This window comes from Oryx dammah, unplaced genomic scaffold (assembly GCF_014754425.2).
Source record: "Oryx dammah isolate SB20612 unplaced genomic scaffold, SCBI_Odam_1.1 HiC_scaffold_4, whole genome shotgun sequence".
Lineage (NCBI taxonomy): Eukaryota > Metazoa > Chordata > Mammalia > Artiodactyla > Bovidae > Oryx > Oryx dammah.
In genome coordinates this window covers 86,642,016-86,651,671 of record NW_024070188.1, presented here as the reverse complement: position 1 = coordinate 86,651,671, position 9,656 = coordinate 86,642,016, and positions in this window count along the sequence as shown.

Genomic DNA, 9,656 nt, shown 5'->3' with positions numbered 1-9,656 from the left:
ACAATTCTGCATTTAAATCTTAATCCAGTCTTTCTTGCAAACCTACCTCTAATATATGGATTTGTATGTAATCCAAATACACAGTTTGTCAGCAATTAATTCATGTACCAGTTAAGTTGCCATTGAATTCCATTCCCTCTTGCTAAGTTTTCTTAGCAAGAGTGTGTGGAGTGTGTGTGTGTGTGTTCTCTTCACATGGAGGGCGGGTACTCTCCTCAGGACTGTGGTTAAAGCTGTAGTACCCAGGAGGTACAGAGTGGATCATTCTTGATGAAAAGCATGGGTGGAAGGGAGGGGTAAAAACAGGAAAGAGAAATGGAAGGAGAGAGGTTATTTCAATCAAAACAAGTAGGACCACATGGCTGTTAATGAAGGTCTGAGGACAGTGGAGTCAAAATGACTTGTGGAAAAATCTTGAGATGTGTCCCCCACCTTCTATTAACCAGGGAATCGAGGCCAAGATAGTGCGTGCATTTGGAAAAAGCTCCAGACGTCATTCCCGCAGACATCTTGACTTCTTTATTTTGTGATGTTTATTTTTATTTGTTTGACTGCACCAGGTCTTAGTTGGAGCACGAGGCATCTTCTGTCTTCACCGTGGCATGTGGGCTCTCCTAGTGGCAGCATGAGGGATCTGGTTGCCTGATCAGTGATCGAACCTGCACAACCTGCATTGGGAATGCAGGGTCCTAGCCACTGGATCACCAGGGAAATCCCTTCACTTCTCTTTCCATCTTCCTTACTCCCCAGCTGAGGGCCACTAACTTACTGAGATGCCATGCACAGGAAGACTCGACATACAGTGGCTGAAAAGACACACTGAGGAGACAGGGTCGCATTATTCCTTACCTCTTCCACCAGAACAAAACCCAAACACCTTTCCAGTGAGCTAATTGCCTGCGGGAATATTACCAACCAACTTAATATTAAAGATCATATAAAGTATGTTTGCTGTCTAAAATAAAATTACATGAAAAATCAATAATAAAAAGGCATCTAGATAATCGCTGAATACTTGGAAGCTGTGCAATTCAATTCTAAGTATCTCAGAGGTCAAATAAAATTTCTTGTTGTTCAGCTGCTAAGTCATGGCCAACTCTTTGTGATCCCAAGGACTGCAGGATGCCAGACTTCCCTGTCCTTCACCATCTCCCAGAGTTTGCTCAAACTCATGTCCACTGTGTCAGTGATACCATCCAATCATCTCATCCTCTGCCACCCTCTTCTCCTTCTGCCTTCAATCTTTCCCAGTATCTGTGTCTTTTTCAGTAAGTCAGCTTTTCGAATCAGGAGGCCAAAATATTGGAGTTTCAGCTTTAGCATCAGTCCTCCCAATGAATATTCAGGGTTGATTTTTTTTTTTAGCACTGATTGGTTTGATCTCCTTGCTGTCCAAGGGAATCTCAGGAGTCTTCTCCAGCACCACAGCTCAAAAGCATCAATTCTTCAGTGCTCAGCCTTCTGAATGGTTCAGCTCTAACATCTGTACATGACTACTGGAAAAATCACAGCTTTCAATGTCAGACCTCTGTCAGGAAAAAAAAAATTAAATAGTTTGAATGAAAGTGAAAACATGATCTATCAAAAATATTAGAAAAGAAATAGGGGATATGATGCTACTGGATACTAAAGAAATTAAAAGGATGACATGAGGAAATTGTAAATAAGCTTATGTAAATTAATTGAGCACACACTTGAAATGGACAAATTCTTTGGAAGACAGAAACTTCCAAAATTTACTTTAAATAATTTATATATGGACAGAGCCAGAGCACCCCATGTTCATCATAAATTAAAACTGTAGTTAAAAGCCTTCCATAGGGCAAACTCAAGGCCCAGCTGTTGTTGTTTAATCACTTAGTCACGTCCAACTCTTTTGTGACCCTCCTGGACTGTAGCCCACCAGGCTCCTCTGTCCATGGGGTTTCCCAGGAAAGAGTATTGGAGTGAGCAGACATTTCTTTCTCCAGGGATTTTCCTGACCCAGGGATCAAACCCATGTCTGCTGTGGCTCCTGCACAGGCAGGCAGATTCCTTACCACTGAGCTGTCTGGGAAGCCCAAGGCCCAGATGACTGACTGGTAAATTTTGCTAAACATTTAAGAAAGAAATAACAAAAATTATAAACAAATTCTTTAAGAAAATATAAGAGAAAAAAAAAATTACACCTCACCTTTTAGGCCAATATCACAGCAAGAGCAAATGAAAGACACTGTAAAACAGAAAAGAAACAAAAAAAAAAATACTAAAGACTAGGCTTTAGCCCACTTTCTATATGGACCTGGTAATACACCACAGTAAGATTAATCAAGAATTTCACACTTTTAACTTTTATACTTAGATTTGTAACAGATTTTTGTGAATGGTGAAAGTAAGCACTGACTTTTTTTTTTTCATGTAATTATCCAGTTGTTTCTGAATCATTTCTTGAAAAACCATTCTTTCTACTTAAGATTGATTTGATGGCTTGTCTATATCAAAGGACTGTTTACCCGAGGATCCGTTTATGGGCTCCCTGTCCCATTCCATTGACCAGCACCAGATTGTCTTGGTTAGTTTTACAGGAAGTCTTAAGAACAGGTATGCAAGTCTTCTGAATTTATTCTTTTTGTGTGTGTGTGTGATTTTAGTATGTCAGTCTCTTTGTTTTTTTTTAATTTAAATTTATTTATTTTAATTGGAGGCTAATTACTTTACAATATTGTATTGGTTTTGCCATACATCAACATGATTATACAGAGTGAAGTAAGCCAGAAAGAAAAACACCAATACAGTGTACTAATGCATATATATGGAATTGAGTTTATTCTTTTTTAAGATTTTTTTTTTAATGTTCTAAGCCCTTGGAATTTCAATAAAAGTTTTAGAGTCAGCCTGTAAATGTAAAGAAAAAGCCCGGTGGGATTATTATTGGGTTTATATTGAATTTACAGGTCAATCTAAAGTATGATATCTTGAAAATATTGAGATTTCCAATAGATGAACAAGATTTTTTGCTAATTAATTTTTCTTAGTTTGTATTTTATAGTTTTCAAGACTTGAAAGTCTTTAAAAATTTTATGCATAACTATTGAATATTTTCAGTGTAACAGTAATAAAACTTTCTGAAACTATCAGGTTTAGTTTTGCACTGCTAGTATTCTGTTGTTCAAGTCCTGTCCGACTCTCTGTGACCCGATGGACTGCAGCATGCCAGGCTCCCCTGTCCTCTGCCATCTCCTCGAGTTTGCTCAGATTCATGTCCATTGAGCTGGTGATGCTATATCTAACCGTCTAATTTTCTGCCTCTTAGTATACAGAGTGCAAATGATTTTTGAGTTTCAACGTTATGCTTTGTAATTTAGTTAAATTTACTTACTGACTTTATTCTATTTTATTGATTCTTCAGGAATTTTTATGTAGAATTGCTGCTGCTGCTACTGCTGCTAAGTTACTTCAGCTGTGTTCAACTCTGTGTGACCCTATAGACAGCAGCCCACCAGGCTCATCGGACCCTGGGATTCTCCAGGCAAGAATACTGGAGTGGGTTGCCATTTCCTTCTCATATATATTAATTACATTGTAGTGAGAGAATGTACTCTGTAAGACAGAAATCTATTAAATTTATTAAGACATACTTTATGGCCAAGGATATGACCTGTCTTGGTGCAAATACCACATCCATTTTGAAATAATACGTTTTCTACAGTTGTTCTGTATTGGTATTCTAGCAATTAGGTCATGTGTTTAATAATATTGTTCAAACGACGTATTCCTTTCTTTTAATTTTGCTTCAGTTCAGTTCAGTTCAGTCGCTCAGTCATGCCCGACTCTTTGCGACCCCATGAATTGCAGCACGCCAGGCCTCCCTGTCCATCATCAACTCCCGAAGTTCACTCAGACTTAAGTCCATCGAGTCAGTGATGCCATCCAGCCATTTCATCCTCGGTCGTCCCCTTCTTCTCCTGCCCCCAATCCCTCCCAGCATCACAGTCTTTTCCAATGAGTCAACTCTTCACATCAGGTGGCCAAAGTATTGGAGTTTCAGCTTCAGCATCATTCCTTCCAAAGAAATCCCAGGGCTGATCTCCTTCAGAATGGACTGGTTGGATATCCTTGCAGTCCAAAGGACTCTCAAGAATCTTCTTCAACACCACAGTTCAAAAGCATCAATTCTTTGGCACTCAGCTTTCTTCACAGTCCAACTCTTACATCCATACATGACTACTGGAAAAACCATAGCATTGACTAGATGGACCTTTGTTGGCAAAATAATGTCTTTGCTTTTGAATATGCTATCTAGGTTGATCATAACTTTTCTTCCAAGGAGTAAGTGAAAGTGAAGTCGCCCAGTCATGTCCGACTTTTTGCAACCCCATGGACTGTAGCCTACAAGGCTCCTCTGTCCATGGGATTTTCCAGGCAATAGTTCTGGAGTGGATTGCCATTTCCTTCTCCAGGGAATCTTCCCAACCCAGGGATTGAACCCGGGTCTCCTGCATTGTAGACAGACACTTTACTGTCTGAGCCACCAAGGAAGAAGCGTCTTTTAATTTCATGGCTGCAGTCACCATCTGCAGTGATTTGGGAGCCCCCCAAAATAAAGTCTGACACTGTTTCCACTGTTTCCCCATCTATTTCCCATGAACTGATGGAACCAGATGCCATGATCTTTGTTTTCTGAATGTTGAGCTTTAAGCCAACTTTTTCACTCTCCTCTTTCACTTTCATCAAGAGGCTTTTTAGTTCCTCTTCACTTTCTGCCATAAGGGTGGTGTCATCTGCATATCTGAGGTTATTGATATTTCTCCCAGCAATCTTGATTCCAGCTTGTGCTTCTTCCAGTCCAGCGTTTCTCATGATGTACTCTGCATAGAAGTTAAATAAGCAGGGTGACAATATACAGCTTTGACGTACTCCTTTTCCTATTTGGAACCAGTCTCTTGTTCCATGTCCAGTTCTAACTGTTGCTTCCTGACCTGCATATAGGTTTCTCAAGAGGTAGGTCAGATGCTTAGCTTTCTATTAATATATGAAAGGGGGAAAAGATTACCTTTTCTCTGAAGAACATCTGTAATCTGTGATTATGTAACTATGTTTATGTACATTTTATTACATATTTTCTCTATCAACTTAATGGACATGAGTTTGAGCAAACTCCAGGAGATAGTGAAGGACAGGGACAGTCTGTGGGGTTGCAAAGAGTTGGACATGACTGAGCAACTGATCAACCACAACAAATATACATATATATGTATATTCATATGTGTATACACACATATTGGAGAAGGAAGTGGCAACCCACTCTAGTATTCTTGCCTGGAGAATCCCAGGGACGGAGGAGCCTAGTGGGCTGCCGTCTATGGAGTCGCACAGAGTCGGACACGACTGAAGCGACTTAGCAGCAGCAGCAGAACACGCATATACATATGTATATATTTGCATATATACAAAATATAAAAGCACACTTTATATATGTATTTAACATCTGTAATTTAGGTAATGTTAGTAACAGAATTATTAAAAATACTTGTGTTTTATTTTTTTCTTTTTCAGTTACAGATTTTTCTGGAAAATATAGCTAGTCAGTCACGCCACCAGGGATTTCAGCTAACTAAGTGGTAATCTCCTGAATTCCAGCCTCTCCCTATTAAGAACTGATCAAAGTGCTGTAAGATCAACAGAGCAAAACCAAGTTCAAGCAATGCTAACAAAATACACTCTTTACTAAATTTTCTCTCAAATAGATAAATTTACATGCTGCTTAACAAATATTCCTTACTGAAGGTCTTCATTGTGACTCAAATGAAATTGTCAATATGTGTATTACTCAGGAGTTAAAATTTTTATTTTTAACAACTCTGTTATCAGTGTTTTGATAGCAGAACACTCTAGATATACTTTATGTAGGCTGATAGTTGCTACACAGCTTAAAAATGTTATATTTAATTATTAATATATGCTAAAAATAAATTTAATGTTCTTCTTACGATGACATACCCTGTCATATCCTTATAGACACATTTATATCGATTAAATAATTTATGAAAAATAATCATTTAGGATAGCATTCTAATGCACATTTTCCTTTCTCTTTCATTTTTGATAGTAGTGGTGAAAGGGGAGCTTTGAAATTCTGCCTGGAATCTGCTTTTGTCTTAGCCTGATCACAACATTGTTATATATTAGATGTGTTTATTTTCTGTCTCTCTGGCAATGAAGTAGTTCAGCAGTGCTTGGCCTCTGGGCAAAAAAAGACTATTGAGTTAGCCTTGTCCATAAATTGGTACCACTGGGATGGACAACTATTTGTATTATTGTATTATTTTTCAAAGATGCCATATTCTGAAATACTTCCCATTCATCACCCTAATAGCTCAGCAAGTATCTTCAGTAGCCTCTGTTGTCTGGGTCACTCAGCTCTGGAGGTTAGAATGCTGAGCATGAGGCCAGGGCTGTGGTTTTAATTCCTGTTAGGCTCTCAGTTAGAAAAAAGTCTCTGTACACAGCTACCACCTGTGCTTCTCACTTTGACATCTCGTAGCTGCACATTAAGGGTTATAAAAGTGATATGTCACAGGAATGCAGATGACACAGTGCAATTTATCATTACTATTAGGATAAAAATTTCAAGGTCAATATTCCCTTGACTGGATTTTTGCTTCATTCCTACACGGGGAAGCCTATGCATTCGATTGAAGCTACAGATACCTCACTTAAGTGCATTTTGCTGTGTGGTAAACTAAATATAAAGTCAACATTTTCTTTTGAGTTTGGAATATTAAAAGATAAAGCAGATTGACAGTTGAACTTTGGAATCATGTTAAAGGCCCCTACGTGCCATGTGCCAGACACCCATAAATGCAGAAGCCAAGAGGCTCAGAAGTTCCTTTAGACTAATTTGAAACTATTATTTTTCCGATCTTTTATAATGATATTTGGCCTATTTTTTTTTAATTTTTTACCAAGGTGCACTTATTATCTATTTTTTGTTTATCTACGTGACCGAGACCTGGTGTACCCTAAGGTTAATCTTCCATCCTTCCAGTAATTGCACTTTTGCTATAATGATTCATGATTTTAGAATACTGCCCTTGCCAGCACTACATTTTGACTTCATTAACAAGGGAAATAGATTAAGCTCTTAACTTCTCCCTCCATCCATTTAGTCAGAAAAATCTACTGGCCACCTGCTTTCTTCTGGATGCCTTTTAGTTCTTTCTCTTGCCTGATTGCTCTGGATAGAACCTACAGTGCTTTGGGAAACAGGAGTGATGACAATGAGCACTTCTGTCTTGCTACTAATAGAAGAGGAAAGGCTTTCAAACTTTTATCATTGAGTGTGATGTCAGCTGTGGGCTTGTAATATATGGCCTTTATTATATTGAGACGACTGAAGTTAGGGGTGACCTCTCTCATTGTCTTGATAGCATCATGCCACAGAATTTGTTTTTATCATTTGCTGAAGTCTACTGACATTTTTATACATGCATAAAAAATTATTTTTTCTTTCTTTTTGTTAAAAATATTAAGATGAAAACTTTCTCTTTTTTTTTAAGTTTTACTTTCCTGTGCGCTCAGTTGTGTCTGACTCTTTGCAACCCCATGGACTGTAGCCTGCTAGGATCCTCTGCTGCTGCTGCTGTTGCTGCTAAGTCCCCTCAGTCGTGTCTGACTCTGTGCGACCCCAGAGACGCAGCCCACCAGGCTCCCCCGTCCCTGGGATTTTCCAGGCAAGAGTACTGGAGTGGGGTGCCATTGCCTTCTCCGGCTAGGACCCTCTATCCATGGTATTTTCTAGGCAGGAATACTGGAGTGGGTTCCCGTTTCCTTCTCCAAGGGATCTTCCTGACCCAGGAATCAAGCCCATGACTCTGGTGTCTGCAACGCCAGGTGGATTTTTTACCACTCTGCCACCTGGAAACTCTCTTTACTTTCCTGCTACACTAATATATTCCAATTTATTTTAAACATACATATTTCCAAGTATATTTGTGTTGTATGCAGATAAAAATTTTAAAGAATTGCTGTTGCTTTTGACAGTTTCCCTCAGGACATCTCAAACACTTAAAATTAGATCATAAAGATAATTTAAAATGCCATTATAAGAAGACAATGAAGTGGCGGATGCAGGGTTTTCACTTTATTTATCAAACACCTTGTTGCGCGCAGAAGCACATCAGAAGATTACTGCCCAGCGTGGAGGGACTGACGGAGATGGAGCTCATCACAGCCAATAGGAGATGGAGCTCATCATAGCCAATAGGAGCTGTGTTTCTGCGTCCCTGTGTGCTTTTCTGAGTGCCACTCGGGCTGTCTGGTCCAACAAAGAGAGAAAACCCATCTGTGCCGCCTACTGCTCTCTTCCTCTCCCAGGTCATTCTGACCCACCTGCAACTTTACTCTGCCACTGAATGTGCCTGTACAATTGTTAAGGGCACAGCTTTGGAAAGGTGACTAAAGCTGGACAGTTTTCTACGAAAAAGGAGTGTTATTAATGCACTCAGAGAGAGAAAATAAATGCCGGGATCCCGTGGGAGTGTGGGATAGTTTTTACTGCCAGGAATTGGGAATAGTCACCTTACTCATCTGTGTCAATAAATATACGAGTCAACTGGGAAGCTTTTCTTTATCAAATGGCCGTGAAAACTGCTTCAGGACTCTCCCCATCTCCTCCCAATTTTTATTTATGATAATTGATAACTCCAGTTTGTTTTGGATTTCTGCTTCATCCTTCCCTTTTAGAGTTGGTGCAAAATAGAATGCACATGCTTTCCCTTAATAAGGTGATGAAGAGTATATAGTTAACCGGGGAAGCCCAGGAATTTGAGGTTGTTTCTTATGGTAAGAGCTTGCATAGCATGATGGAAGTATGGGAGGGAAGAAGGCAGCTATACAGCCACAAGAACTGACTGAGCAGCAGTTTTTTTTTTTTTTTTTTAATGTTTATTAAGACGGACCTGAAACCACTGTAGTGAAGTGAAAGTCGCTCAGTTGTGTCCGACTGTTTGCGACCCCATGGACTATATAGTCCCTGGAATTCTGCAGCCAAGATTACTGGAGTGGGTAGCCCTTCCTTCTCCAGGAATCTTCTCAACCCAGGGATTGAACCCAGGTCTCCCACATTGCAGGCAGATTCTTTACCAGCTGAGCCACCAGGGAAGCCCCAAGAATACTGGAGTGGGTAGCCTTTCCCTTCTCCAGCAGCTCTACCTGACCCAGGAATCACACCAGCGTCTCCTGCATTGCAAGCAGATTCTTCCAACTAAATATCCAACTTCACTATTATTGATTAGCATTCTATGAAGAGTATGTGTTTTTGTTGGGTTAAAAGGCATATGCGGTCAGAAATGAATTCTCGACAAGATGATTCTGAATATTCAAAACAAGTGTGTAGGCAAAAGAGAAAAAATTTTTTAAATATAGATTAATGGAAAATAATGCTCTGATTTTGCCTGATTGAGAAAATATAACAAAGTTAAGATGACAAAGGGGGCTTCCCAGGTGGTTCAGTGGTAAATAATCCACCTACCAGTGCAGGACATATGGGTTCAATCCTTGATCCAGGAAGAGCCTACAGGCTGCAGAGTAACTGAGCTTATGCACCACAGCTACTGAGTCAGTGCTCTAGACCCTGGGAACCACAGCTCCTGAGCCTGTGCTCTAGACCCTGGGAA